This window comes from Bombyx mori, chromosome 20 (assembly GCF_030269925.1).
Source record: "Bombyx mori chromosome 20, ASM3026992v2".
NCBI lineage: Eukaryota > Metazoa > Arthropoda > Insecta > Lepidoptera > Bombycidae > Bombyx > Bombyx mori.
The window spans coordinates 1,823,784-1,850,292 of NC_085126.1; the positions used below are offsets into that span (position 1 = coordinate 1,823,784).

The following is a 26,509-nucleotide window of genomic DNA, read 5'->3' on the forward strand; positions in this document are numbered from 1 at the left end:
CACGGGACATTCGCCGATGCGAATATTCGCGCGGTGCGAACGGCGAAGCGTCTAGCGACTAAAATAAGAGCATAGAAATGTACCTAACAAGCCACGCGCACCGGCGACCGGCGAAGCGACCGGCGAAATGTACCGAGCGAATCGCGCGATGCGGCGGGCGAGCAAAACAAATGCATGAATACGGACGGCGCGAGCCACGGAGTCGAGCGGTAGTCGCGGCGAATAGTACAGTGATTAAATGAGTTTAGTTGTTTTCGCCGCGAAAAATTAACGCCGAAATTTTTATATTTTTTATTTATTTTTTATTTTATATTTTTAAAGTCGTCGTGGCCTAACTAACGGACGTCCGGTGCAATCGTGTTGAGCGATGCACCGGTGTTCGAATATCAGGCGGGTACCAATTTTTGTAATGAAATACGTACTCAACAAATGTTCACGATTGATTTCCACGGTGAAGGAATAACATCGTGTAATAAAAATGAAATCCTCAAAATTATAATTTGCGTAATTACTGGTGGTAGGACCTCTTGTGAGTCCACACGGGTGGGTACTACCACCCTGCCTATTTCTGCCGTGAAGTAGTAATGCGTTTCGGTTTGAAGGGTGAGGCAGCCATTATAACTATACTTGAGACCTTAGAACTTATATCTCAAGGTGGGTGGCGCATTTACGTTGTGGATGTCTATGGGCTCCAGTAACCACTTAACACAAGGTGAGCTGTGAGCTCGTCCACCCATCTAAGCAATAAAAAAATTTAGCTGAAATACTAGCTAGACCAGCTATTTGGAAGTCTAGCCACCCAAAGTATTTCTCGTACTTCTTGTGGAATTCTCCATCTATAGGTATACTCCGATTCTTATTCAAATCATGTACTTCACAATCTTTTCCAAATAATAGGTCCTGAACCAAAAAACTATTAATTTGTAAGCAATATCGAGATAATTTCGATATAGACATTTCGCTGTCGGACTTCCTTACTAGTCGCGGCGGCGAACGTGAGTACCCGTGGCCTGCAAACGGTGCTGCGCGAATGGTCGCCTCGTCCACCGCTTCGCTGTTCGCACCGCCGATCCCCGTGGCCAGGCCGTAACAGTCAGTAGAAAGCTATTTATTCGTTCGTTCCTGTCAGGAATCTGTCTCTGTTTTCGCGAACCTTTCGCATTGTTTTCGGTGTATTTTACATTACAGCTCGATGCTCAGAGGCCTCCAAACAAATTTTATTAGCCATTAGATTCTTCATTAAGTATTCACAGCGAAATGCGGGTCGTAACATGAGTATATTACCGGGTTTGATACAAAAAAAAGGGGTGGTTGATGGAACATTTTCTTCAAAACCTATTTTTTTTATTTCGTAGATGGGTACACGAGATTACATGGTGTAAAATGTCGGAGCCCGTAGACATAACCAAGTGAATGCCACTACCCTCCTTGAGACATGAGGTCGGAGTCTCAAATGGAGTCCATGACAGTAATTTCACCCTTAAAACTGGAATATATTATTGATTCGGGGAGCAGAAATACGCGGCATCGCGGACTATCATTATCTCCTACTTCAGAAACTATGGCCAAATTGGATTTCTCGATTATTATCTAGTTCATTTTTTATTATTACGTACTAACAGTCCATGTGAGATTGAAGAGCTTAGTTTTAACTTTACATACACCCACCTCTTCCTCTCCTTAGATCCTCCCACCAAAGGTTATTTTTCGCTGAAACCATGAGCACTTCGCGGCAGAGATGTGCGGGACGTTGAAATATACCCGCGTAATCCTACAATATTTAAGTCTTTAATTGTTATTATTTACGGGTCGTTTGTGGGCACGAGTTCGGTATGCTGAATGCTGGCATACCAAGAAAAAAAACTACCGCCATCAAATCCAAAGACTCAGCGTAGTTGACTCGAGACGACGGCACAGAGAATCCTAACCCTAAGACGAGAATCGGTCTAGAAGAAGCAATCTCGCTCAACAGAACTAAAATTCTGAATCTAAGAATTCTTTCAATATTTTAGAAAACTATCATTTAAAAAAAAACGTGTATAAAATTCTGTCAACGAAAAAAAAAAAACGTTGTTATGAACCGAATTATGAATCTAAAGTACCACTACAAAAGATAGGGGTTGACAAACAGCCTTAAGGAATGACCGAAGCGTCAACCCTACGGATAACAATCATACAACGTCCCCCGGGATTCAATTATCCAGTATAACAAGACCTGCAAACCCGTTCTAGAATTATAAATGAACCAAACCACACCTTACACAAGCGTTACAATAAATTTGTGAAATGATACAAAATTTGAACAAAAAAAAGGAATCGTATTTATGTCAGCAAGTTAAAATGAGAATCATCATTATCATCTTAGCTCACGGCAATCTCCAAATGATCTCTAGCGCGGCCGGTCTGTTGCCAACTGCATCCAACATGACTCAACATTACTAGGTCTTTGGTTCATCATATAGAAAATAAGAATATCATTATTTAAGTCAATTAAAAATGCGATATTAAGGATTTACTCAAAAACTACTGGTCGAATCTTGACATAATTGTTGCGGACCTCTTTGCTATTTTGATAGCTGATGTAGCCACCAGGGGCAGAACCAAGCCGCTGCCTACCGTTTAATACTCTCCACAAGCCTCGTTTGAAGAAGGACATGTCATAGCGCTCGGGAAACACCGTGGAGGGGAGCTCATTCCATAGCCGGATGGTACGTGGCAAAAAAGACCTCTGGAAACGCACTGTGGATGACCGCAATGGCTCCAGGTAGTATGGATGAACTCATCTCCGGTGGCGGGCGGTGCGATGGTAAAAACGATATGCCGGTATCATCTCGAACAATTCCTTTGGCTTTTGACGTTGTTTGTTAATTTTTTACCTATTTCTTTCTGTTAGCTTGATTTTCTTTTTTATTAAAAAACTAGCTGACCCGGCAGACTTCGTAGTACCTCAATCGATAAATAAAAGACAAACAAAAGGAATCCGTCCGACGGGGGGACATCAAAGGGAAAACAAAATTATTATTCTTATTTAATTTCGAGCATTTTAATTAATTTATCTACCTTTTAAACCTTCTCTGGACTTCCACAAATAATTCAAGACCAAAATTAGCCAAATCGGTCCAGCCGTTCTCGAGTTTTAGCGAGACTAACGAACAGCAATAGATTTTTATATATGTAGATAGATAATCATTCTTCAACTTGTATCATCGTTTTATCATTTGCAGAGATGAATTTGGTTTATTAATTTAAATAATTTTAATTGGAACCACTCAAGAAGCATAAGCTGTAATGGCCGCATCAAATTATAGTCCTAACTCGGCTCACGCAGGAGCCGATCACTGTCGACGCCCTTGGTAGGTCAATACCTATCTATCCGACCCACTAGCAGTTTTATTAGACGCTTAAAGCTCTAACACATCATGCATAGATAAATTTACTCATCGAACTCGTGAAAGAGTTCGTCGTGAAACCTCGCGAGAAACTATGCCCACTGGTTTTCTTGCCAGATCTTCTTAGCGGGCTGCGATTCCGATCTGATAGTAAGCGCACTCACGAAACAGCTGGTCTCTAGAGCTATCATGTCTTCCACTTGACGTCTTCAGGTCAGGACTTCCACTTGTCCTGGCAAAGATGGGAAGACGTTTGGAACTCCAGTCGCCCTTCCAAATATATAAAGCATAACAATATCCCTGCTTAACATATCGTCTTCTCGCATTGAAACTGTATAATCTCAAAAATGACTAATTTTACAGGAGAGTGTTTTAAAGGTTTAGCATGTGATATTTTTAACATTAATCATCTTTGCAACATTTATTTTTTATTTTTTACCAGTTACATTATGTGTATTTTAAAGTAAAATAAAATTATGTATTAATTTTGTTAATAGTAGTCAAAATACAGGTAAACCCAAAAAAAACGGAACTACGCTCTTTGACAGTATTTATGAGAAAAACACTGATGATACAAAATGATTCCGCATTTTTTTTTTTATTGCCTTTGTAGGCAGACGAGCATACGGCCCACCTGATGGTGAGTGGTTACCGTCGCCCATGGACTTCAGCAATGCCAGGGGCAAATCCAAGCCGCTGCCTACCGCCACAAGCCTCATTTGATGAAGGACATGTCATAGCGCTCGGGAAACACCGTGGAGGGGAGCTCATTCCATAGCCGGATGGTACGTGGCAAAAAAGACCTCTGGAAACGCACTGTGGATGACCGCAGTGGCTCCAGGTAGTAAGGATGAACTCTACTCCGGTGGCGGGCGGTGCGATGGTAAAAACGATATCAACTCAATTTCGAATATTTTTGGAAATTATATACTTTTAATGCGAAAAGACGATATTCTCTTTGTCTAAATATCGTGTTAAATAAACAGCTTTAAAAGCTCACGAATGGCGAACGTAAAAAGTTTCAAGGGAAATTAATAAGCGAGATAACAAGAAAACTTTTTAATATTCACGTTGCATTTAAACAGGACATTTAAGGAGGACTTTAATTAAACTTTAGTCCTATTAAGTTCCTCGCCGGACGGCGTATTATGAGTCCGCACGGGTAGGTATCGCCGTCTTGCCTATATATCTGCCATGTAATGCGCATTTACCTTTGAAGAATGGGAGAGTCGTTGTCCAATCCAAATTCTCAATAAATAAATAAACGAGATTGGAGACACAATCTACTATCCGCACGGGTAGGTACCACCATCCCGCCTATTTCTGCCGTGAAGCAGTAATGCGTTTCGGTTTGAAGGGTGGGGCAGCCGTTGTAACTATACTCAGACCTTAGAACTTATATCTCAAGGTGGGTGGCGCATTTACGTTGTAGATGTCTATTAGCTCCAGTAACCACTTAACACCAGGTGGGCTGTGAGATCGTCTACCTATCTAAGCAATAAAAAAAAAAAAACAATTGTTTGTACAAATCACCCTAACACTAGACTAGATTTGCGCGGGTTTTTGCTACTTCCTTAGGGTTCTCCATACGCAATGTTTTTCAGACTAATTATTCAGGTAGCTCTTATTACAAAATCTATGAATACAGTAAAACAAATCGTATTTTTGATTGGTCGATTTCAAAGCTTAGAGCTTATATTTCAGACTTCTTCAAACGAGGCTTGTGGAGAGTATTAAACAGTAGGCAGCGGCTTGGGTCTGCCCCTGGCATTGCTGAAGTCCATGGGCAACGGTAACCACTCACCACCAGGTGGTCCGTATGCTCGTCTGCTTACAAAGGCAAATAAAAAAAAAAAACCCTAAAATTTACGGTACATAATAATATAATCTTCGTAATTCCAATAGTGTTTTTCTTATTAAATTTTATCCACGCGGCTTATTTTGCCTAACGAGCCAACCGATGCGATTTCTTTTCAGCAAGCCACTAATTAATGTACGAAGATGGACAGCTGTTGGATGTTTACCATAACATGTTTTAGAAGAAAAAAAAGCAGAAATGTTAAACAATACCAAATAATATTTTTAATTTAGAGCGCTGAAACGGACAGCCCTTGATTATAAGCAGACGCTTGTTGATGAAAGGCGATCACATGCAGCAGAGATGCGAATGCTGCGATGGATGTGTGGAGTAACGAGAATGAATAGAATACGGAATGAATATGTTAGAGGAAGTCTGAAAGTGGCACCTGTGAAAGAGAAGCTGAGAAGTGCGCGTTTTGGGATGGTATGGACATGTGATGAGTCGAAATGAAAATGAGGTTGGTAAGAGAGTGTTAACTATGAATGTGGAAGGATATAGAGGAAGAGGTAGACCTAAAAAGAAATGGATAGATTGTGTGAAAGACGATATGGGTAAGAGGGGAGTGAGCGAAGAAATGGTATATGATAGAAGAGTATGGAAGGAGAAAACATGTTGCGCCGACCCCAGGTGACTGGGAGAAGGGCAGGATAATGATGATGAATGCTTGTTGATGTATTGTAACGGCTTATATTGTGGCTCACCGTCTGTAGATTTAATAATTAGACACGTGCTCAAAGTGCTTATTGTATTGAAACCCCACGAAAATCACAGCCGTGCTCTTCAAAAGAGAACGCCCTGCTGACAGCATTTCAAGTATGCCCACTCCCCAAAATAATATTAGGTCTGGTAATGCCACACGGTTATTCTCTTTCAATATACCTTGGGAGCGAAGGTCAAGTGCCTAAGAGTCACCCTCGATAGAGCGATGACTTTTCGTTCCCTTATCAAATCAGTCCGTGATCGAGCTCTATTTAAACTGGGTAGTCTCTATCCGATGATCGAAAAGTGAAGTAAATTGTCGCTTCGTATTAATATGATACTCTAAATAACTACTATTAGGAGGCGGCTGGCGTCAGTCTTGTCAAAAAAAATACAAATCCTTTTCTTCAATACTGTTCTATTAAAAAAAAAACACGTGAGGCACTCGGGGACTGCCGCGGTAAAGCTATTGCGTAGCATTTTTTATCAACTTATGCAATTATAATTAGACATTAATAATTTAATATTAAAACAATAATAAAATAAGATCACGCTATATTTAGAAACATTAACAAAAGCAAAACATTAATTGTCCCCTTCACACTCATAAGCTAGACCGCGCGAGAGAGAGATGGGCAGATTTTTCATGATGCGCATGCAGTGTGGCATCATGCCGCGCGCTTATTCACAAACACTACACAAGCGCAACGTGTGAATGTGTTGAACGCGAGCTACATTGTAGGCGGAGTGGGGGTGTTAAGTTTTATTTTCGTTACGGAATTTCTTGATTCAGAATGATTTTATTTCGGAATATTGAAATTCCATGAAAGAAATGAATAACTATGGTAGTAGATAGCGAGGAGTAGGAGGAGTACGAGATGCCTCAAGTAATTAAAGAAAACTTAAAAAAAGTCTTTGGTATTTATTTACTATTGTATTTCATTTTATTATTTTGTTTTTTCAGTGGTTATAACAGTATGTGGATATAACAGTACGATCATGATTTATGAAAATGTAATATTCGCTCACGCGACCCGTATCTATACTAATACTCTTAAACTTATACAATTCCATTTCTGCAGGATTGCCGTGGCAGAGCCATTATATGTGAAGGATGTAGATCTTCACTTTCCGGAGTAGAGTTCATCCATACTACCTGGAGCCACTGCGTCCATCTACAATACGTCTCCAGAGATCTTTTTTGTCACGTACCATCCGGCTTTGGAATGACCACTGTGTTTTCCGAGCGCTATGACATGTCCTTCTTCGAACGAGGCTTGTGGAGAGTATTAAGTGGTAGGCAGGAGCTTGACTCTGTTCCTGGCATTGCTGACGTCCAAGAGGGATGGTAGCTACTCACCATCAGGTGGGCCGCCTGCTCGTCTGCCTACAAGGGCAATAAACATAAATAAAAAATAAACATCTCAAGATTTAAATCACCTAATTTAAATTTCATCTTTTGTTTTGTTTTGACATTTTTTCTTTTACACGCGGGAACAAAAATGTTTTCCACTTTGTTATTGATAACAGATATTGACAAGTGTCAATATGTGTTATTGAAAAAAGAAAATCGGTCAGCGAATAAAGGGGAAAATTGTTTTCTCTTTGCCCATTTCTGCACAGACTAACATCTAATATATAAAATTCTCGTGTCACAATGTTCGTTCCCATACTCCTCCGAAACCGCTTGACCGATTCTCATGAATTTTTTTATGCATATTCAGTAAGCCTGAGAATCGGCTACTATCTATTTTTCATACCCTTAAGTGATAAGGTCCACCCCTAAGATTTATTTTTTATTTTTTGAACAATTTTTTTTTTTGTTATAATGAGACATTATTTGGTTGAATGAGGTATTGTTATTTTTATATTCCTTCAGCGTTCACAGCACTACATACCTCTTTCACTCATCTACCACATCCTTACACACTTACAATAAGTTAGTTTTTTTTTTCTACACTAGAAATTCCCTAGAAATCTTATATATGGCAAAACAACGTTTGCCGGATCAGCTAGTATTTTATAAATACTTTGTAAATGCCTTTGTTGCCTGTTTTATAAATAACTGCCTATTGTAAAGGAATATTTTCGTAACAATTATGTTTGTAACGAGCTTATTCTCGAAAGCTCAACACGAAAATTAACAATAATTTCATCATCAAACAATAATATACTGTTTACAATTTCCTTTGTTAGATAAACGTCCGTCAAACGATTTCAGTCGGCCTTTGAAAAAAGATTACAGCAACATCCGGTAGATTGTTCTATAACAATAAGACGAAGCAATTTCTGTTTCAGAGTGCGTATTCTTTAAAAATATAATCATTGGATGCTCGGTTACATGTAACGCTATTGTTTTAAATTTTAACTAATAACATTTAAGGTCTGGCCAGATATTACCTAGGCGGCACTGAAAATTTCGGGAATTAACGAAGTGACACAACATTACTATTTAAAAATGTATTTATTGCTTTTCGAAGTATTCTCCGCGAAATTTTACACATTTTTCCATACGATGGAACCAATCATTGAAGCAACCATTCCATTCGGAAATTAGGGTCTACAAAATGGCCGTTTTGTAGGCGTCCACAGCTTCTTCAGGTGATGAAAATCTCTGTCCACGCAATTTATTCTTTATTTTATAGAAATCTGTGTGAAAGAAGTGACTGGTTTTTTGTTTCGGGTTCGTACGCGTATATCCAGGATTCGTCACCTGATACAATGTTGTATACAGCATTTGAGGATCCTGCGTGGAATCTTTCGAGAGTTCTGACGCACCAAGTAACACGAGCCGCTTTTTGCTCTTCACAGAGCGAATGCGGTATCCATCGGGAAAACAACTTTTTTACACCTAATTGTTCATGCAAGATTATTTGTATTTGACTCATGCCAATGTCTAAAGTTACCTGAATTTCGCGGTATGTCACATGTCGATCTTCCTCAATCAGCTTACGCACAGCATCAACGTTTTCTTGGGTGACAGCAGTTTTTCGACGACCTTGACGAGGATCATCACTGAGCTTGACACGTCCACGTTGAAACTCAGCAAACCAGCGATAAATTGTGGTTTTGGATGGGGCTTCATCACCAAATGCAGAAATCATCCGGTCAACACACTGTTTTTGTGTTAAACCACTTCGAAAGTCATAATAAATCATCGCTTTTGAATTTTCTCGAGTCAATTCCATTTTCTCAACGACTAAACAAGTTTGACAAAACCTCGTGACAAGACCGAGAATCTTTTTTTAAATAAATAAATGCTATTCGATTTTTAAAACCGAGGAGTTTTCAATTAAAAAGATTTTAATATGACAGGAACAGTGGAAATATTCTATTCCCGATACTTTTAGTGCAGCCCTCGTAATAGGATTGACACTCTGAAACCGTCTCTCAAGCTTGTGACATTTGCATTGTTTATATACTTGACGGCGTTAACGATATTTATGTTATATAGCACGTGCAATAGGAGTGACTCACACAAACCAGGTGCGCCGGCCGTGTCGTTCCACTCGTAAACAACAGCTGCAACAGAGGTGACTCATAAGCCAGCTGCGCCGGCTAGTATAAAAAGGCGGAACGTGCCTTGAAATGAACATTCGTTGGACTGCGCTTGCCTGGTGCACTTACTATATTCTTGTTACGTTGTGTGATTCAGTGACTGTTGTATGTACTGGTTAAAGTTGGACAAGTGTTAAAGTGAATTGTTACGATAACATATTGTTGATTAAATCAGGAATCAAAAAGTGACATCGTTTTACTTGGTGTTCAACAAGATAATGTCTACCCTCAAGCCTACATCAGAAGTGAGATCAGGACTCTACTCTCACTGGCGTGACGTGTTTGAACATGTTCGAAGTACAGCAAAAAAAACATGATGCAGATCAGAATACTAGTAGTGGTACGCCACAAGAGCGTGAATGAAGCATACGTAAGTCGTGTAATAATGTCTCTGTTACCTCGATGGAAGATCTGAGCCACGAAGAAATCGTCACATCTTACGTTCTGGCTCATGTTGCCCAGTTGACTCTCGACTTATCACATGGCATTTACTAGCGGAAATACAACACGTAACAAGCTATTGCAAGAAATTAAGGCAAGTGCAAATCTCAAGTGAAACTTCGATCGCAATAATGGATCTGTCATGACGAGTGGGTAGTTCCGACACGAATCGTTTTTAAGCCAATGACTACTGCTAGAGTTACATGGCACTAGTACAGTAAACCAGGACATGAGACTGTGAATTGTCGCTGAAATTTTAGAATCTACTCGATTCAATACCAATAACACTACACGTTCGATGACTTCGGGCTCCAGCAAGCAAGCAAACAAGAAAGCAAGCAAATTTCCGTGGGGAAGAAAAATTGACACATCTGAAGTCGTCGTGACCTGTAAGATAAGACGTCCGGTGCGTTCGTGTCGGGCGATGCGGCGGTGTTCGGGTTCCGCTGGCGGATGCAGGTTTTTCCGGTGAAGTGCGTGCTTGTGCGTGCTTGACAAGTGTTCGCGGTTGGCTTCCTCAGTGTGGGAGTAACATCGTGTAAGAGAGGTGGAACCCGTAAAATTGTAGTTTGCGTGGTGGCTGGTAAGATTTGTTGCGGTAAGAAGTTTGCATGGTAGTAAAATGTCTTGTGAGTCTGCACAGGTAGCCGGAGGTGAGACTTCCGCGGTCGCGGCCCACCCAGTCCGCGAGAACCGGGCAGATCGCCTCGACGGTACGGAGGCCGGCCGACGGGTCCGCCAAACGACGAGACCTCGCCTCCAGCACGGACTGCCGATATTGGAGCCCCCGCGCTCCGGATGCACTTGCGCTAGGGCGCGCCGCCTCGTAGGAGACTGTGAGGTATCATTGAATAACTCTGACTGCGATCGCGCGCTGCCGGCGTCGCAGCGCGGCGACGTTCTCGTGGGTAAGGACGTGGCACCAGACGGGTGCTCCGTATAGTGCCATCGACCGCACGGGTACCATCACCCTGCCTATTTCTGCCGTGAAGCGGTGGTGTATTTCGGTTTGAAGGGTGGGGCAGCGGTTGTAACTATGCCGAGACCTTAGAACTTCTATCTCAAGGTGTGTGGTGCGTTTGCGCTGTGGATGTCTATGGGTTCCAGTAACCACTTAGCACAAGGTGGGCTGTGAGCTCGTCCACACATTAATACGAAGAGCATAATCAAACGAAATTAGATACGAAGTTTAAAGGGCCGTTTAAAGTAGTTGAAGTATTGGATGGTGTCGATTTAATTTTGACTCTCACACATTCGCTTAAGGCTCGAGCTACTACTTGCCTCACAAAAATACAGCCTGCAAAACCTGAACAACCTCCTCATCCGTGGGCGCCCAGCTCTCGCCTGCAAGTCGGCTCTTACGTGTGCGGTGATGCGAGCCATGTAGCTTCTGGGTGTTCCATGCGCTACAAGAAGAAAAACGACACTGCTCCAGGTGCTGTGGCAGGTCCAACCAGAGACGTCAACGTGTGTTCCAGAGCTTCAGTGTGTTACAGATAAGTGGTTTTGGCTTCCCCTTTATGTTCCATTCAGGGTCAGAATGTAGTCTTATAAAACAAAGTCATAGTAATTTATTCAATGTTAAGCGGTTTCATGAACAAGTCACTCTTTGATCTGAAAGTAACTTAGTCCAATCATGATGGCAAGAGCACTTAAGGGATATTCAACTCGCCCTTAATAGTGCACGTTGTCTAGTAACAGGGTTTACTCCAATAGAATAGATGTTTGCCGTTCAGGGTAGTTCACTTGAAATATCTTAAAATTTCAACAGAGTGATAATCCCTCTAGATTAGATCTTGATTTAGCACGGTCGAAGACCGGCGAAATCATAAAAAAAAAAGGGCACAAACAGAAGCTTGGTTTAGTCGAGGCAAAGCTAAAGTCAAACTCTTTTCCGCTGGGGATTTTGATTTCGTAAGTTGACCGAAAATGTAAAGGTCCCTTCAACATTACTGCAGTTTTGGAAAACGATAGGTATAAATTGAGACATGTAAATAGTTCTAATAGATGTACAAATTTCCCCATGAAAACTTACGTGAAATACCTCGAGGCCCATCAGGCCTACTAGAAATTTCTGAAAATTATAGTGACGATGACGTGACGGCGTACACAGATGGGTTAATTAATCTTGTTCATGAAACTGATCTTAATGATGACGACTCTATCACTGACAATAGAAGCGACATTTTTGTCCACAAATAGCGATACAGCAAACATAGTCTGTGGGTAGTGATACAATGTCTGTAAGCTCAGGCACCTCAGTTGCAGGTGTAGGTAATGTAGAAAACGATGGTCGGTCTCGCACTATTTCTGAAGAAATTCCGTATAAATGTTCTGGTTTAAGAAATGTTTTAACAAACGCTACCGTACACGCAGATTAGAATTGTATGTGGCTAGAGAGATGTTAATCCGGACTAGCAAAAAAAAAAGAGAAAAAAAAAAAAAAAAGAAAGTGTGAAGTCATTGAAGGGTCTGTCCGGTCCAATGGCTTGGCTATAGGGATTTTCATCCAGATTAGCCACAACAATTAGCTACAGGGATTGCGATTCGGTCTAGCATTATCCGGTCCAGTTCGAAAAAAGTTAAAAGGGACATACTTACATACCTGAAGAGTTTCAAATGAACTGGCCCAGGTATGTAAGCAGTCTGAAGGTTATTTATAGCCAGTATAGGATTTTCTGAAGAATTATGCGAACCGAACCGTACTAGATTGTTAATATCATAGACCACGTTTTATGTTGTATCCGTTAATGTCAGGATGAACGAACACGTTTGTTGTTCACAGACATACCATAAGAATGCGCGCACGAGGACGAGCGCACGTCAGTATGGCCGTGACGGCGTTAACGATATTTATGTTATATAGCACGTGCAATAGGAGTGACTCACACAAACCAGGTGCGCCGGCCGTGTCGTTCCACTCGTAAACAACAGCTGCAACAGAGGTGACTCATAAGCCAGCTGCGCCGGCTAGTATAAAAAGGCGGAACGTGCCTTGAAATGAACATTCTCGCTCACGACTCGGTCGTGCGCGGACGTGCTTTCCGATCCGTGGCCCGCTTGCGAGCCGCGTCTCTGAACTCACAGTTGTGCTCGACAGTGTAGTGACCGTGAATACATCGTGCGTACAATTCGGTAGTGCGGACGTGCCGATCCGTTGGTCGCTTGCGATCTGCGTATCGAGGTCCATTTTTGTGCGCTAAAGTTTTGTAACCGCGAACCCACCCTTACCAACTGCCTTTTTCAAGGCAAAACCAATCGCTACGTTCAGCTTCCTGTGGCACTCACAGGCTAGCGATTTCCTAACCCTTCCCAAAAACAACAGTCTTTTTCAAGACTAGACCCCCGCTCGCGATTCTGCCTGCTGTAGCACTATACAGCCCGAGCGGGTTCCTTTCCTTTTCCCCGCCGATTGCCGTTTTCACGGCATAGGCATTCCCCCCCCCTGCTCCTTGCTGTCCTGCAGCACAGGGGGGTTACAAATCCTATCCGGGGCCTCGCCTTTCGGCGAGTTCAACAAGAGTCCCGGGGCCGCCCCCCCCCGGGCAAGAAGACAGCAAGATGAGTGAAGATTGTGTCAGTGAAAGTGCTAGTGACATTGTCGGGTTCCTCCGGGATAGGTACCCGTCAATTAGGGCCGAGTACTTAGCGTATAGGGCCTCCCGTGGCAATCCCTCCCCCCCCGCGTCCGTCGCCGCGTATTTCAACCGTGCCTCGGAGGCACGCCGCGCGCCCCCCGCCGCCGCGTTAAGTTCGAGCGCACGTTCCAACGATGCGACTCACGAAGCGCCTAGCGCTACCCCCACCCCCGCGCCCGCGTCGGTTACGTCATCACGCGCTACGTCCGCCGCGACCTCGATCATTTCAAGTTCAGGCTCCGATACCGAATCGGAGATGGATTTCGAATCCGCGTCAAGCCCTCAGCCTGGAACTTCGGATGGGTTCCAAACCGTAACGCGCGGTAAAAAGCGTACTCGCGCCGTGGAGTCCCGGAACTCCACGACAAAACAAACGAAATCCGCGTCCGCCTCTCGACCAAAAGTAGTAGTAACACCGGAGTCGGACTCCGCGCGCCGCGTAACCCCACCGCCGCGTCCCAAGCCCGCGCCCGCTCCCAAAGTAGCTGCCCCGCCCCCGCTGATACTTCAAGAGAAGACAGCGTGGAATCGCGTGTCCCAGGCCCTTCAGGCAAATAAAATTAACTACACCCATGCGCGTAACGTCGCGCATGGGATTCAGATCAAGGTCGCAACGCCGGGCGACCATAGGGCCCTCTCAGCATACCTCCGAAAGGAGAACATAGGTTTCCACACCTATGCTCTTCAGGAGGACCGCGAGCTCCGCGTAGTAATACGCGGAGTCCCTAAGGAGCTAGAAATAGACTACATTAAGGAGGATCTGACCGCTCAGGCCCTCCCGATAGTTAGTGTGCACCGGATGCACAGCGGGCGGGGCAAACAGCCCTATAATATGATACTCGTGGCGTTAGAACCCACCCCGGAGGCCAAAAAGAAGATCGCATGTCTCACGACAATTTGCGGCCTATCCGGGATATCGATCGAAGCCCCCCATAAGCGTGGCACTCCCGGGCAGTGCTACAGGTGCCAACTCTATGGCCACTCGGCGCGTAACTGCCACGCGCGCCCCCGCTGCGTGAAATGCCTCGGCGATCACGCTACGTTAGATTGCGTTAGAGATAGGGAAACCGCGACCGAACCTCCCAGCTGTGTCCTATGCCTTAAGCAAGGGCACCCCGCGAACTACCGTGGATGTCCCAGGGCTCCGCGAAAACGCCCAACCCACCCAGCTCCGCGAACCGTCGGCCCAAAGACTTCGACACCAGCCGATCGTCATCGCATCCGTTTATCTCCCCCCGGACAAGCCCCTCCTGAGCAGTGACATCGAGTCACTGCTCGGCATGGGAGACTCTGTCATCCTGGCAGGCGATTTAAATTGCCACCACACTAGGTGGAACTGCCATCGTACAAACGTTAACGGTAGGCGTCTCGACGCGTTTATAGACGACCTCACCTTCGAAATAGTCGGTCCCCCAACTCCAACATGTTATCCGTATAACATCGCGCTCCGTCCGAGCACTATAGACCTGGCATTGCTTAGGAACGTAACTCTGCGCTTGCGTTCCATCGAAGCAATGTCAGAGCTCGACTCAGACCACCGACCTGTCGTTATGCAGCTCGGTCGCCCTCACAACCCAGTCACTGTTACGAGGACCATGGTGGATTGGAATAAGCTGGGCACGTGCCTAGCCGACGCCGCTCCGCCAATCCTCCCTTACGGCCCGGATTCGAATCCATCCCCCGAGGACACCGTCGAATCCATAAACATCATTACCGATCACATCTCTTCCGCGATCATTAGATCTTCTAAAGAAGTCGATGTGGAGGACAGCTTCCACCGCATCAGACTGTCCCCCGATCTTAGGAATCTCTTAAGAGTTAGGAACGCGGCAATCCGGGCCTACGATCGTCTTCCCACGCATTCAAACCGGATTCAGATGCGTCGTCTACAACGCGAAGTCCACTCCCGCTTAAGCGACGCGCGTAACGATAATTGGCATAGTTATTTAGAACAACTCGCGCCCTCCCACCAAGCATACTGGCGACTAGCTAGGACTCTCAAATCCGAAACTACCGCTACTATGCCTCCCCTCTTACGCCCTTCAGGCCAACCACCGGCATTCGACGACGATGACAAGGCTGAGCTGCTGGCCGATGCACTGCAAGAGCAATGCACCACCAGCACTCAACACGCGGACCCCGAACACACCGAGTTAGTCGACAGGGAGGTCGAGCACAGAGCCTCCCTGCCGCCCTCGGACGCGTTACCCCCCATTACCACGGACGAAGTTAGAGACGCGATCCACAACCTCCAACCTAGGAAGGCACCAGGCTCCGACGGCATCCACAACCGCGCGCTAAAATTTTTGCCAGTCCAACTGATAGCAATGTTGGCTACAATTTTAAATGCCGCTATGACGCACTGCATCTTTCCCGCGGTGTGGAAAGAAGCGGACGTTATCGGTATACATAAGCCGGGCAAACCGACAAACGAAACTTCTAGTTACCGTCCGATTAGTCTCCTCTCGACGATAGGAAAAATCTACGAACGGCTCCTTAGGAAACGCCTCTGGGATTTTGTTACCGCGAACAAAATTCTCATAGACGAACAATTCGGATTCCGCTCTAAACACTCGTGCGTACAACAAGTGCACCGCCTCACGGAGCACATTCTGATAGGACTAAATAGGCGTAAACAAATCCCGACCGGCGCCCTCTTCTTCGACATCGCGAAGGCGTTCGACAAAGTCTGGCACAACGGTTTAATTTATAAACTGTACAACATGGGAGTGCCAGACAGACTCGTGCTCATCATACGAGACTTCTTGTCGAACCGTTCGTTTCGATATCGAGTAGAGGGAACTCGTTCTCGTCCCCGTCAACTGACCGCCGGAGTCCCGCAAGGCTCCGCGCTCTCCCCGTTATTATTTAGTTTGTATATCAATGATATACCCCGGTCTCCGGAGACCCATCTAGCGCTCTTCGCCGATGACACGGCTATCTACTACTCGTGTAGGAAGATGTCGCTGCTTCATCGGCGACTCCAGATCGCAGTAGCCACCATGGGACAGTGGTTCCGGAAGTGGCGAATAGACATCAACCCCACGAAAAGCGCAGCGGTGCTCTTCAAAAGGGGTCGCCCTCCGAACATCACTTCGAGCATCCCACTCCGTAGTAGGCGCGCAAACACCTCCGCCGTTAGTCCCATCACTCTCTTTGGCCAGCCCATACCGTGGGTCTCGAAGGTCAAATATCTAGGCGTCACCCTCGACAGAGGGATGACATTCCGTCCCCATATAAAAACGGTACGCGACCGCGCCGCGTTTATTCTAGGACGACTCTATCCAATGCTTTGTTGTCGAAGCAAGCTGTCCCTCCGTAATAAGGTAACTCTCTACAAAACTTGTATACGCCCCGTCATGACGTATGCAAGTGTAGTGTTCGCTCACGCAGCCCGCACCAACTTGAAATCCCTTCAGGTTATTCAATCACGATTCTGCAGGATAGCCGTCGGAGCGCCTTGGTTCCTTAGGAATGTGGATCTCCACGACGACCTGGAGCTCGACTCTGTTAGTAAGTATCTACAGTCGGCATCGCTGCGCCATTTTGAGAAGGCGGCACGACATGAGAACCCTCTCATCGTAGCCGCTGGAAATTACATACCCGACCCAGTAGACCGAATGGTAAACCGTCGACGTCGCCCAAAGCACGTCATTACGGATCCTCCTGATCCATTAACGGTGCTTTTAGGCACCACAAGCACCGGTCACCGTCCTCGTCGAACCCGTCGCTTGCGACGAAGGGCTCGACGAGCGAACTAACCCATAGACACAGCCCACTGAGTTTCTCGCCGGATCTTCTCAGTGGGTCGCGTTTCCGATCCGGTGGTAGATTCTGCGAAGCACTGCTCTTGCTAGGGTCAGTGTTAGCAACTCTCCGGTTGAGCCCCGCGAGCTCACCTACTAACGTTAGGGTGAAGCTGAAATAGCCTCTCAAGGCTATCAGCATAGGTAGGAAAAAAAAAAAAAAAAAAAAAAAAAAATGAAATGAACATTCGTTGGACTGCGCTTGCCTGGTGCACTTACTATATTCTTGTTACGTTGTGTGATTCAGTGACTGTTGTATGTACTGGTTAAAGTTGGACAAGTGTTAAAGTGAATTGTTACGATAACATATTGTTGATTAAATCAGGAATCAAAAAGTGACATCGTTTTACTTGGTGTTCAACAAGATAATGTCTACCCTCAAGCCTACATACTCTATTACGTCTATAATGGCTATGGACTCCGATAACCAGAACTCCAAATCGTCCATGAGTCTTTTGAACAGTTACGAAAACTCCTAACCTAAAAATGAGTACCTAAAAATTACAGTTTCATTACATTAAATTTACTATAAATGCAGTTATTGTTAGTGTCAATCTAAGTGCTGATGTTATGGTATTTTCATATCAATACATTAGCAATAGAAACTACAAAGTGTATCTATCTAGACTCAATGTATTATTATGTACTATGACAACAGGAAACTTAAATAGATACTTATATACTTAATGTTTTTATTTTTTCCTACCTAAGCTGATAGCCTTAGGGGCTATTTCAGCGTAACCCTAACGTTTGTAGGTGAGCTCACGGGGCTCAAACCTGATGACGTTGCTAACACGAACCCTAGCAAGAGCCGTGCTTCGCAGAATCTACCACCGGATCGGAAACGCGACCCACTGAGAAGGTCCGGCGAGAAACTCAGTGGACTGTGTCTGAGAGTTAATTTACTCGTCGAGCCCTTCGTCGCAAGCGACGGGTTCGACGAGAACGGTGACCGGTGCTTGAAGTACCTAAAAGCACCGTTAGTGGATCGGGAGGATCCGAGATGACGTGTTTTGGGCGACGTCGACTGCTTTCCATTCTGTCCGCAGGATCGGGAGTGTAGTTACCGGCGGCCACGATGAGAGGGTTCTCGTGTCGTGCCGCTTTATCGAAGTGATACTTAATGAATTTAATACATATTATTTTTGAGCGCATCAATAAGTGATGTAGCAGTGAAATATAAACATAGAAATTTACAATTTCAGAAACATTGTCAGGATTGAAACTTTGATGTTTTTTTTACAATTACTAGATGATGACCGTTTTTTTTTTATAACGCCATTTTGTTGTGTCTTTAAAGCGGTTAGTTGCCCTCAATTAAGAAAAATAGTAGGTATTATTATTCGCCAATAGTTGTCGCGAAAAGTTGATTATTGAAAACACGAATAAAACAACATTTTCTGAAAATAAATCGTAGCTAGATCGATTTATCGCCCCCGAAATCTCCTGTATACTAAATTTTATGAAAATCTTTGGAGCCGTTTCCGAGATTCAGATTATATATTTTATATATTAATATACAAGAATTGCTCGTTTAAAGGTATAAGATTCAGATCACAGTAACCAAAGTCACTAAGCCAATGGTGCGACTAAATAATGAAAAGGAATTGCAATTTATTTTCAATTTATAATTGCCTTTTCCGAGAACAGAATTCAATTCGTGAAATAAAACAATGTCACCGGACCGAAGATTTCTGAGCGTTCGAATAAAAATGTAATTAAAAAAATACAATATTAAAACAGAAAGCGAACTTAAAACTTTACGACTTAATTAACCGCCGGAGCTTTAACGTCCGTCGTCATAAAAGCTTTTACGAGTAAATTAATTGAATTGAAAAAAGCTGTGAACAACGTTTCTGCTGAGGCAGTGATTTGGTTTGTCGAAAAGTGGTTTTTGATTGGTCAATGTTATTGATTGAGTTACAAAACAGTTATTTGTAAGAGAAATCGCGATGGGTTAATGTCGGGTTTACTGGTGGTAGGACGTCTTGTGAGTTCGCACGGGTAGGTACCACCACCCTGCCTATTTCTGCCGTGAAGCAGTAATGCGTTTTGGTTTGAAGGGTGGGACAGCCGCTGTAACTATACTGAGAAATTAGAACTTATATCTCAAGGTAGGTGGCGGCATTTATGTTGTAGATGTCGATTGGTTTCGGTAACCGTTTAACACCAGGTGGGCCGTGAGCTCATGCAGCCGCCTAAGCAATAAAAAACCTACCCGTGTGGACTCACAAGGGGTCCTATCACCAGTGATTACGCAAATTACAATTTTGCGGGTTTGATTTTTACTACACGATGATATTCCTTCAACGTGGAAGTCAATCGTGAACGTTTGTTGAGTATGTATTTCATTAGAAAAATTGGTACCCGCCTGCGGGATTCGAACACCGATGCATCGTTAGATACGAATGCACCGGACGTCTTATCCTTTAACGACGACTTCAACAACGACTTGATTGCTATGATAATAACATGTCTTTCTTCAAATTAGACTTGCAGCGATTACTTTACAGTTGACAGCCTTACTAACTGACATTACTGACGTCGATTAGATACTATCAAGTGGCTCGTATGATACATATATATATTTTTTTATTGCCCTTGTAGGCAGACGAGCATACGGCCCACCTTATGGTGAGTGGTTACCGTCGCCCATTGTAACGTAACGTTACAACTGAAATCGTCTGAAAAATAAAAAGATAAAAAAAAAACCTTAAAACAAAAGTAATTATGTTCAAAGCAGTTATTTTATCGACTGTACCGCTGAGGTGAGAACAATAGTTCCCACCTCCCCCCGAGACGTAGGTTCGGCTGGCGCAGACACTGCGCAGCCGCCGGCAGTCGTCACTAGACTTCCTTATTAGTCTTACGTTTGTATTCGAGTTCAGTTAAAGTTCGTTTTCAAACCAGACGACTTACCTACAAATAATTTATTTAAAAAAAATATTTAGTACAGCAATATCGTGTGCTGTTTAATATTAACACGATTAAAATAAACGGATTCGACCCCGCTTTTAGGGTGAGTTGGAAATGGCATATTATTATTTTTTAACGCATTACTTCTTTTTTATTTTTTTGTTAATCATGCACAGCTATACTTCACTTGTTTTATTGCTTTAATTTTTTTATTGTGCATTTACTCCGTTCTGGTTGACCACTACCACGATAATCTCGCCACAAGATGTGGGTACCTTGCTCGAGTTCTCGTTGGTCAACCAGATCGGAAGGTAGATAAACCAGTTTGTGAAATTGGTCTTATCGCTTCCAGGGTTCATGCCTTGCTGCCTTTCACGCTTCTTGCTTCGCTTGATAATCTGCGTCTGTGCTGAAAAGGTCATCTCCGCACAGTAACCCGTACCCTGGTGATCTAGCCAGCCCAGGAAACCTCCAGGAGTCCAGACGTGGTGCTTCAGCGGGTCAACCCACGTCCGTTGGCTGCCGGAATTCAGGAGGGTAACCTACAGAGGGAGAGTCAGATCGGCCGTACAACCACACCCTACAAATTTGTGTGCTCAACTGCCTGTTTTTTTTTGTAATATATATTCTTTTAACTGAGACACTAGTTTTTTTTCTTTTTTTTTAAAGGAAAGACTAAGCAGTTGTCGCACTGGCGCCCTTTACGTGGTTATATCTGACTTTGCCTCTCGAGTCAAGTGGTTGCAGATTATACGTGTGTGTGTGTGTCCTTTTGTTAAACATTATTGTGTTGTGACTGTCCTAAGTGTTGTAAAAATCGTCGTACTGTACATGTCCTATATTGTGTTATTTTTGTGTACCTACATTTTTAGTTTATGATACTCTTACAAACCTAACGTTTTTTATTTAAGATTTGTTTCAAGCAAAAATAGGTACAATCAAAATCAAAAGTGCAATCAGATTTAATTTTTTTCTTTGTTAATTTAAAATTTAATTAAACAAAAAGCTTGTTTTTTTGTATTAATACAATCCAGACGATTTTTTTATTTAAATAGTACATGTATATTTTTGCTTTATTTGCATTCTTCTGGATTTTTTATTATTTAGTCCTAGACGTTTTATTGGTGCGAACTTTGTAACAGAACGGAGTTTTTTTCTTAACTATATTCCTTTATTTTATTCGTATGCCATTTCGGACTAACCCTGAGGCATCACTATGGTTTTTACGATAAAATTTTTATCCCTACAAAAAACTGAACTGGAATACGAAGTTGCGATAAGAGGTGAGACCCCCGGTGCTACGGTGGCTGATCTTAGGAAACAGATTAGCAAATTAAGTCAATCTTTTCCTTCAGAAGATGTATTATGTTCTCATCTCGAACCCCTAGATGATCTTCAAGCTGTTTTGGACTTGCTGAATAAAGTCAATGCAAGTCTCGAGTCAAGCCCTACTGATAAAAGTACATTATCGCGCATAGAAAATATTTTTCATCACCTTTATCATAGGATCAACAGAATAGTGGTTGATGAAGTAGAGAAGCTGCACTCTGCTTGTAGTAAACTTTTTAAAGAATTCTACGAAAAATTCCAGAAATTAAGCAAAAAGGCAATTGATCCTCTATTAGTTGGTGTATCTAGTTCAGCATCTGCTTCTGTACCTGGCATTCAGGCACCAATTAATGTCGCTGTTACTTGTGATAGAGGTGTTACTTCAGAACTGAGTAGGCTGAAGTTCGATGGTAAGTCATGTGTTCGATCTTTTATTCAACGTGTTTACGAATTTAGCGAGGCGCGTAGCATCCCCGACTCAAAACTTCTCTCATCTGCTACAGAAATATTTACAGATGATGCGCTGCATTGGTTCAGGAGTATTAAGGACCAGGTTTCATCTTGGGATGATCTTGTTGTTCTTTTAAAAAAAGATTTTGATAAAGCAGACTATGATTACCGTTTACTTGCTGAGATTCGTGCTAGGACTCAAGGGGAAACGGAAAATATTACGATATACTTAGCTATTCTCTCGGGTATGTTTGCCCGCCTCTTAAAATCACTTTCGGAAGAGGACAAGCTTGAAATAGTATTACATAATATCCGCCCTTGCTATGCAAGCACTCTAGCCTCTGCTACTGAAATATGTAACATTGATCAATTGAGATCCTTGTGCAGGAATTATGAAATTGTTCAGTCTAGGCTCGTCCACTTTCGAGAACCATCTGCAGCGACTTCCGATACCTTGGCACCAGAATTTGCGTACAAATATGCGACCAAGGCGAAATCGACCTACGACTATAAATCTAGCTATAGTTACAACAAACAGTCGTATCAACCATTAAAAATAAACAGGAACACTAATATTAATCAAAAATATCTACACAGTATTGAAGAAAGTCATCACGATGCAAGGGAAAAATTACCCTATTGTCCTAGGTGCCGCAACAATACGCATAGTTTTAGGGACTGCACTAATACGGAAGTTTTGTGTTTTAAGTGTGGTCGCAAGGGAGTTAAGAAACCTGAGTGTTCACATTGTACTGGCAAACAGGCTCCAAAAAAACTAAATTTGCAGAATTGTAGCAAACCATTGTCCCTGGAACATGTAAAGATACACCGTACCAGCCGGGATGAATGGAAGAATTTGTTAAAAACAATTAGTTTATTTTTTAATGGCTACAAGGTTGCTTCAATTCTGCATACAAAACCAACTAACGATAAAAGACCCTATGTTAATATTAAGATACACGATTTGACAGTTTCCGGCCTTTTGGATTCAGGCTCAGCGGTTACTATTTTAGGCAACAATGCTCATAGTGCATTAGTTAGTCGTGGGCTGGAGTTGTGTACTGATGATAAATTGACTATTATTGCGGCTGGTGGACAAAATTTTAGAAGTATAGGCTATATTAATATGCCAGTGCATTTCGAAAACCAGTTCCACATTATTCAGAGTCACGTAGTTCCAGAAGTTCAATCATCGCTTATTTTAGGGATTGACTTTTGGCACACATTTAAAATTTGCCCGAAGTACTTGAGTTCTCTTCATTTCCCCGGCCCTCCATTGGCTAATTTAGATGTTGGTAGCCCAACCAATTTTTTGCGCTCGTATGATTATTTGGACGAATCACAAAAGGCCGTCGTTGACAATATTACCAAGCAGTTTGAAGAAATATCTTTTGAGCGCAAAGGACTTGGACGCACAAACTTAATTACTCACCACATCGACACGGGGAATTCTCCTCCTGTGAGACAGCGCTACTATAGGCTTTCACCAGAGAAACAGAGAATCCTAGTCGAGCAAGTAGACGAAATGCTCCAGCTTGATGTAGTTGAGCCTTGTGAGAGTGCCTGGCAATCCCCGGTATTGCTAGTCACTAAAAAAGATGGTCAGCCGCGGTTCTGCTTAGATAGTAGGAAGCTAAACTCTGTTACAAAACGCGACGCTTATAACTTACCTTACATATCGGAGATATTGGACAACTTGCGAGACGCGCGCTATCTTAGCAGTATTGACTTATCAAAGGCTTTCTGGCAATTACCAATAGCACTCGAAGATAGGGACAAGACGGCATTTTACGTTCCGGGACGAGGGACGTTACGGTTCAAGACTACACCGTTTGGTTTGACCAATGCGCCTTCTACGCAACAGCGGTTAGTCGATTTATTGTTTGGCGACATGGATCACAAGGCGTTCGCATATTTAGATGATGTGATAATAGTAAGTAGCACGTTTGATGAGCATGTTAGTCTTCTTCTTCGCGTGTTAGACAAGCTGCGCCATGCTAATCTAACAATTAATTTAGAAAAGTGTGAATTTTTTCGAAGTAAGCTTAAATATTTAGGCTATGTGGTCGACGCGAATGGTTTGCGGACTGATCCGGATAAAGTTACAGCCATTCTAAATTACCCAACTCCTACATGTCGTAAGGACTTGAAACGGTTCCTAGGCACGGCAACATGGTACCGGAGATTTGTCCCAAACTTTAGCACTATCGCAGGGCCGCTTAATAGGTTGACATCGAACAAAAAATCAACACCTCCCTTCCAGTGGACAGATGAGGCCGACACTGCGTTCAAAAAACTTAAGGAATCTTTGGTCTCTGCACCTGTTCTCTCCTGCCCAAATTACGATCTGCCTTTCGAAGTCCATACAGATGCTAGTAACTATGGGATAGGTGGTATGCTCACACAAACTATTGACGGGAAAGAGCACCCTATAGCGTATATGAGCAAGTCCTTATCGGGGGCCGAAAAGAATTATAGCATTACCGAACGTGAGACCTTAGCTGTTCTCGTGGCTCTCGAGCACTGGCGTTGCTATCTGGAGAACGGAAAGACATTTACGGTTTACACAGACCACAGCGCACTTAAGTGGTTCCTTTCCTTGAACAATCCTACGGGTAGGCTTGCACGTTGGGGAGTTCGATTATCGTCGTTTGATTTTGAAATCAAACACCGCCGCGGTGTAGACAATGTGATTCCCGACGCTTTGTCTAGAGCTGTCCCGGTCACTACTATCACTACTGCTAAATCACTCACGACTTCTAGTGATGATTGGTATAAGACCCTTTATAATAATTGTTTGACCCAGCCTGTACATTATCCAAATTATCATATCAAAAATGACGCTCTTTTCCGTTGTAGTAAGAATAAGTGTTATCTCACAAATGAATTTTCGTGGAAAGAGGTAGTTCCTTCAGAACTTAGAAACACTGTCATTGCTGAGAATCATAGTGAGCCAACTGCTGGTCATTTGGGTATTTTTAAGACCTACAGACGTATCGCCCTTAGATACTATTGGCCAGGCATGTATCGAGACGTAGCAAATTTCGTAGGTTCATGTTCCACTTGTCTCAAGTACAAAATTCAAAACCATGCTACTCTTGGAGAAATGGGTCGCCCCAAGCAGTGCTCTCGACCGTATCAGATGTTATCGATTGATTTAATGGGTCCTTTGCCTGTGACTCGAAAACAAAATTGCCATATTCTAGTGATAACTTGCTGTTTTTCGAAATTTTGTCACATTTATCCAATTAAAAAGGCAACTTCAGACATTATAGTCCGAATTTTAGAAGAGCAAATTTTCCTCGTTCATGGTGTGCCTCAAACAATTTTTCTCGATAATGGCTCTCAGTTCATTAGTAGTCATACAAATGCACTATTCAAAAAGTATAACATACCAAACGTATTTTTCACGCCAAAATATACCCCCCAGGTGAATACCGTAGAGCGGTATAATAAAACAATTATTACTTGTATTTCTACGTTTGTTGATAGCGATCATCGGTCATGGGATACTTTTATTCCTAGTGTCCAGTTTGCCATTAATAATTCGGTTAACGAGGCTACTGGTTTCACTCCGTCATTTCTTGTCTTTGGCAGAGAACTAGTAGTATGTGGCTCTCATTATACTGATATTGATTTGGGTGATCAAGTTTTGTTTCTACCTCGAGATGTGTATGCCGAAAACCTAGGGTGTTTGAGCTCCATCTTCGATCAAGTTCAGAAATCTTTATATCACGCACACGTAAAAAACACTGCTAACTATAATTTACGCAGAAAGCCTTTTGAATTTAATGTAGGAGATACTGTTTATAAACGCGCTTACGTCCTGAGTGACAAAGATAAGTATTTTAGTAAGAAGTTAGCACCGAAATATATCAAGTGCAAAGTTGTCGAAAAACTCTCGCCACTTGTCTACGTTCTAGAAGACATGTCGGGTAAAAACATAGGCACTTGGCATATTAAAGACTTGAAAATATTAGGTCAACACTCATAGTTGTTACGTTTCGTTTTTGTTGCCCATGTCCATTAAAATCTTTTTTACATTTCTTGCAAAAAGTCGTAAGCCGATTCATATGACTTATGACTTCGTTATGCTATGGAGTCTTATAATTTTACATATTATTTGATTTATTTTGACTGTTGGTGAAGTATGAAAGGTTGTGTGAAAGGTGATTGTAAGAAATTGATACACGATTGAAAATTGCGGATTTTAATTTTAAAATTAAAATCCTTATGCGCGACGGGGGGTAATGTAACGTAACGTTACAACTGAAATCGTCTGAAAAATAAAAAGATAAAAAAAAAACCTTAAAACAAAAGTAATTATGTTCAAAGCAGTTATTTTATCGACTGTACCGCTGAGGTGAGAACAATAGTTCCCACCTCCCCCCGAGACGTAGGTTCGGCTGGCGCAGACACTGC

The 26,509-nt window shown here is 43.0% G+C and overlaps 1 protein-coding gene and 2 long non-coding RNA genes across 4 annotated transcripts in view; 2 read left to right on the plus strand and 1 right to left on the minus strand.

The window, feature by feature from the left end:
* The window catches only part of NGR-A5 (neuropeptide receptor A5), a 127,023-nt gene that overhangs the window by 56,791 nt on the left and 43,723 nt on the right, over positions 1–26,509 (minus strand).
* Positions 9,903–10,789, plus strand: LOC134200722 (uncharacterized). Its single transcript, XR_009975762.1, has 2 exons — positions 9,903–10,486; positions 10,592–10,789. It is a non-coding gene; the product is annotated as an uncharacterized LOC134200722 (long non-coding RNA).
* On the plus strand, positions 20,131–20,949 carry LOC119630047 (uncharacterized). Its single transcript, XR_005245868.2, has 2 exons — positions 20,131–20,411; positions 20,661–20,949. It is a non-coding gene; the product is annotated as an uncharacterized LOC119630047 (long non-coding RNA).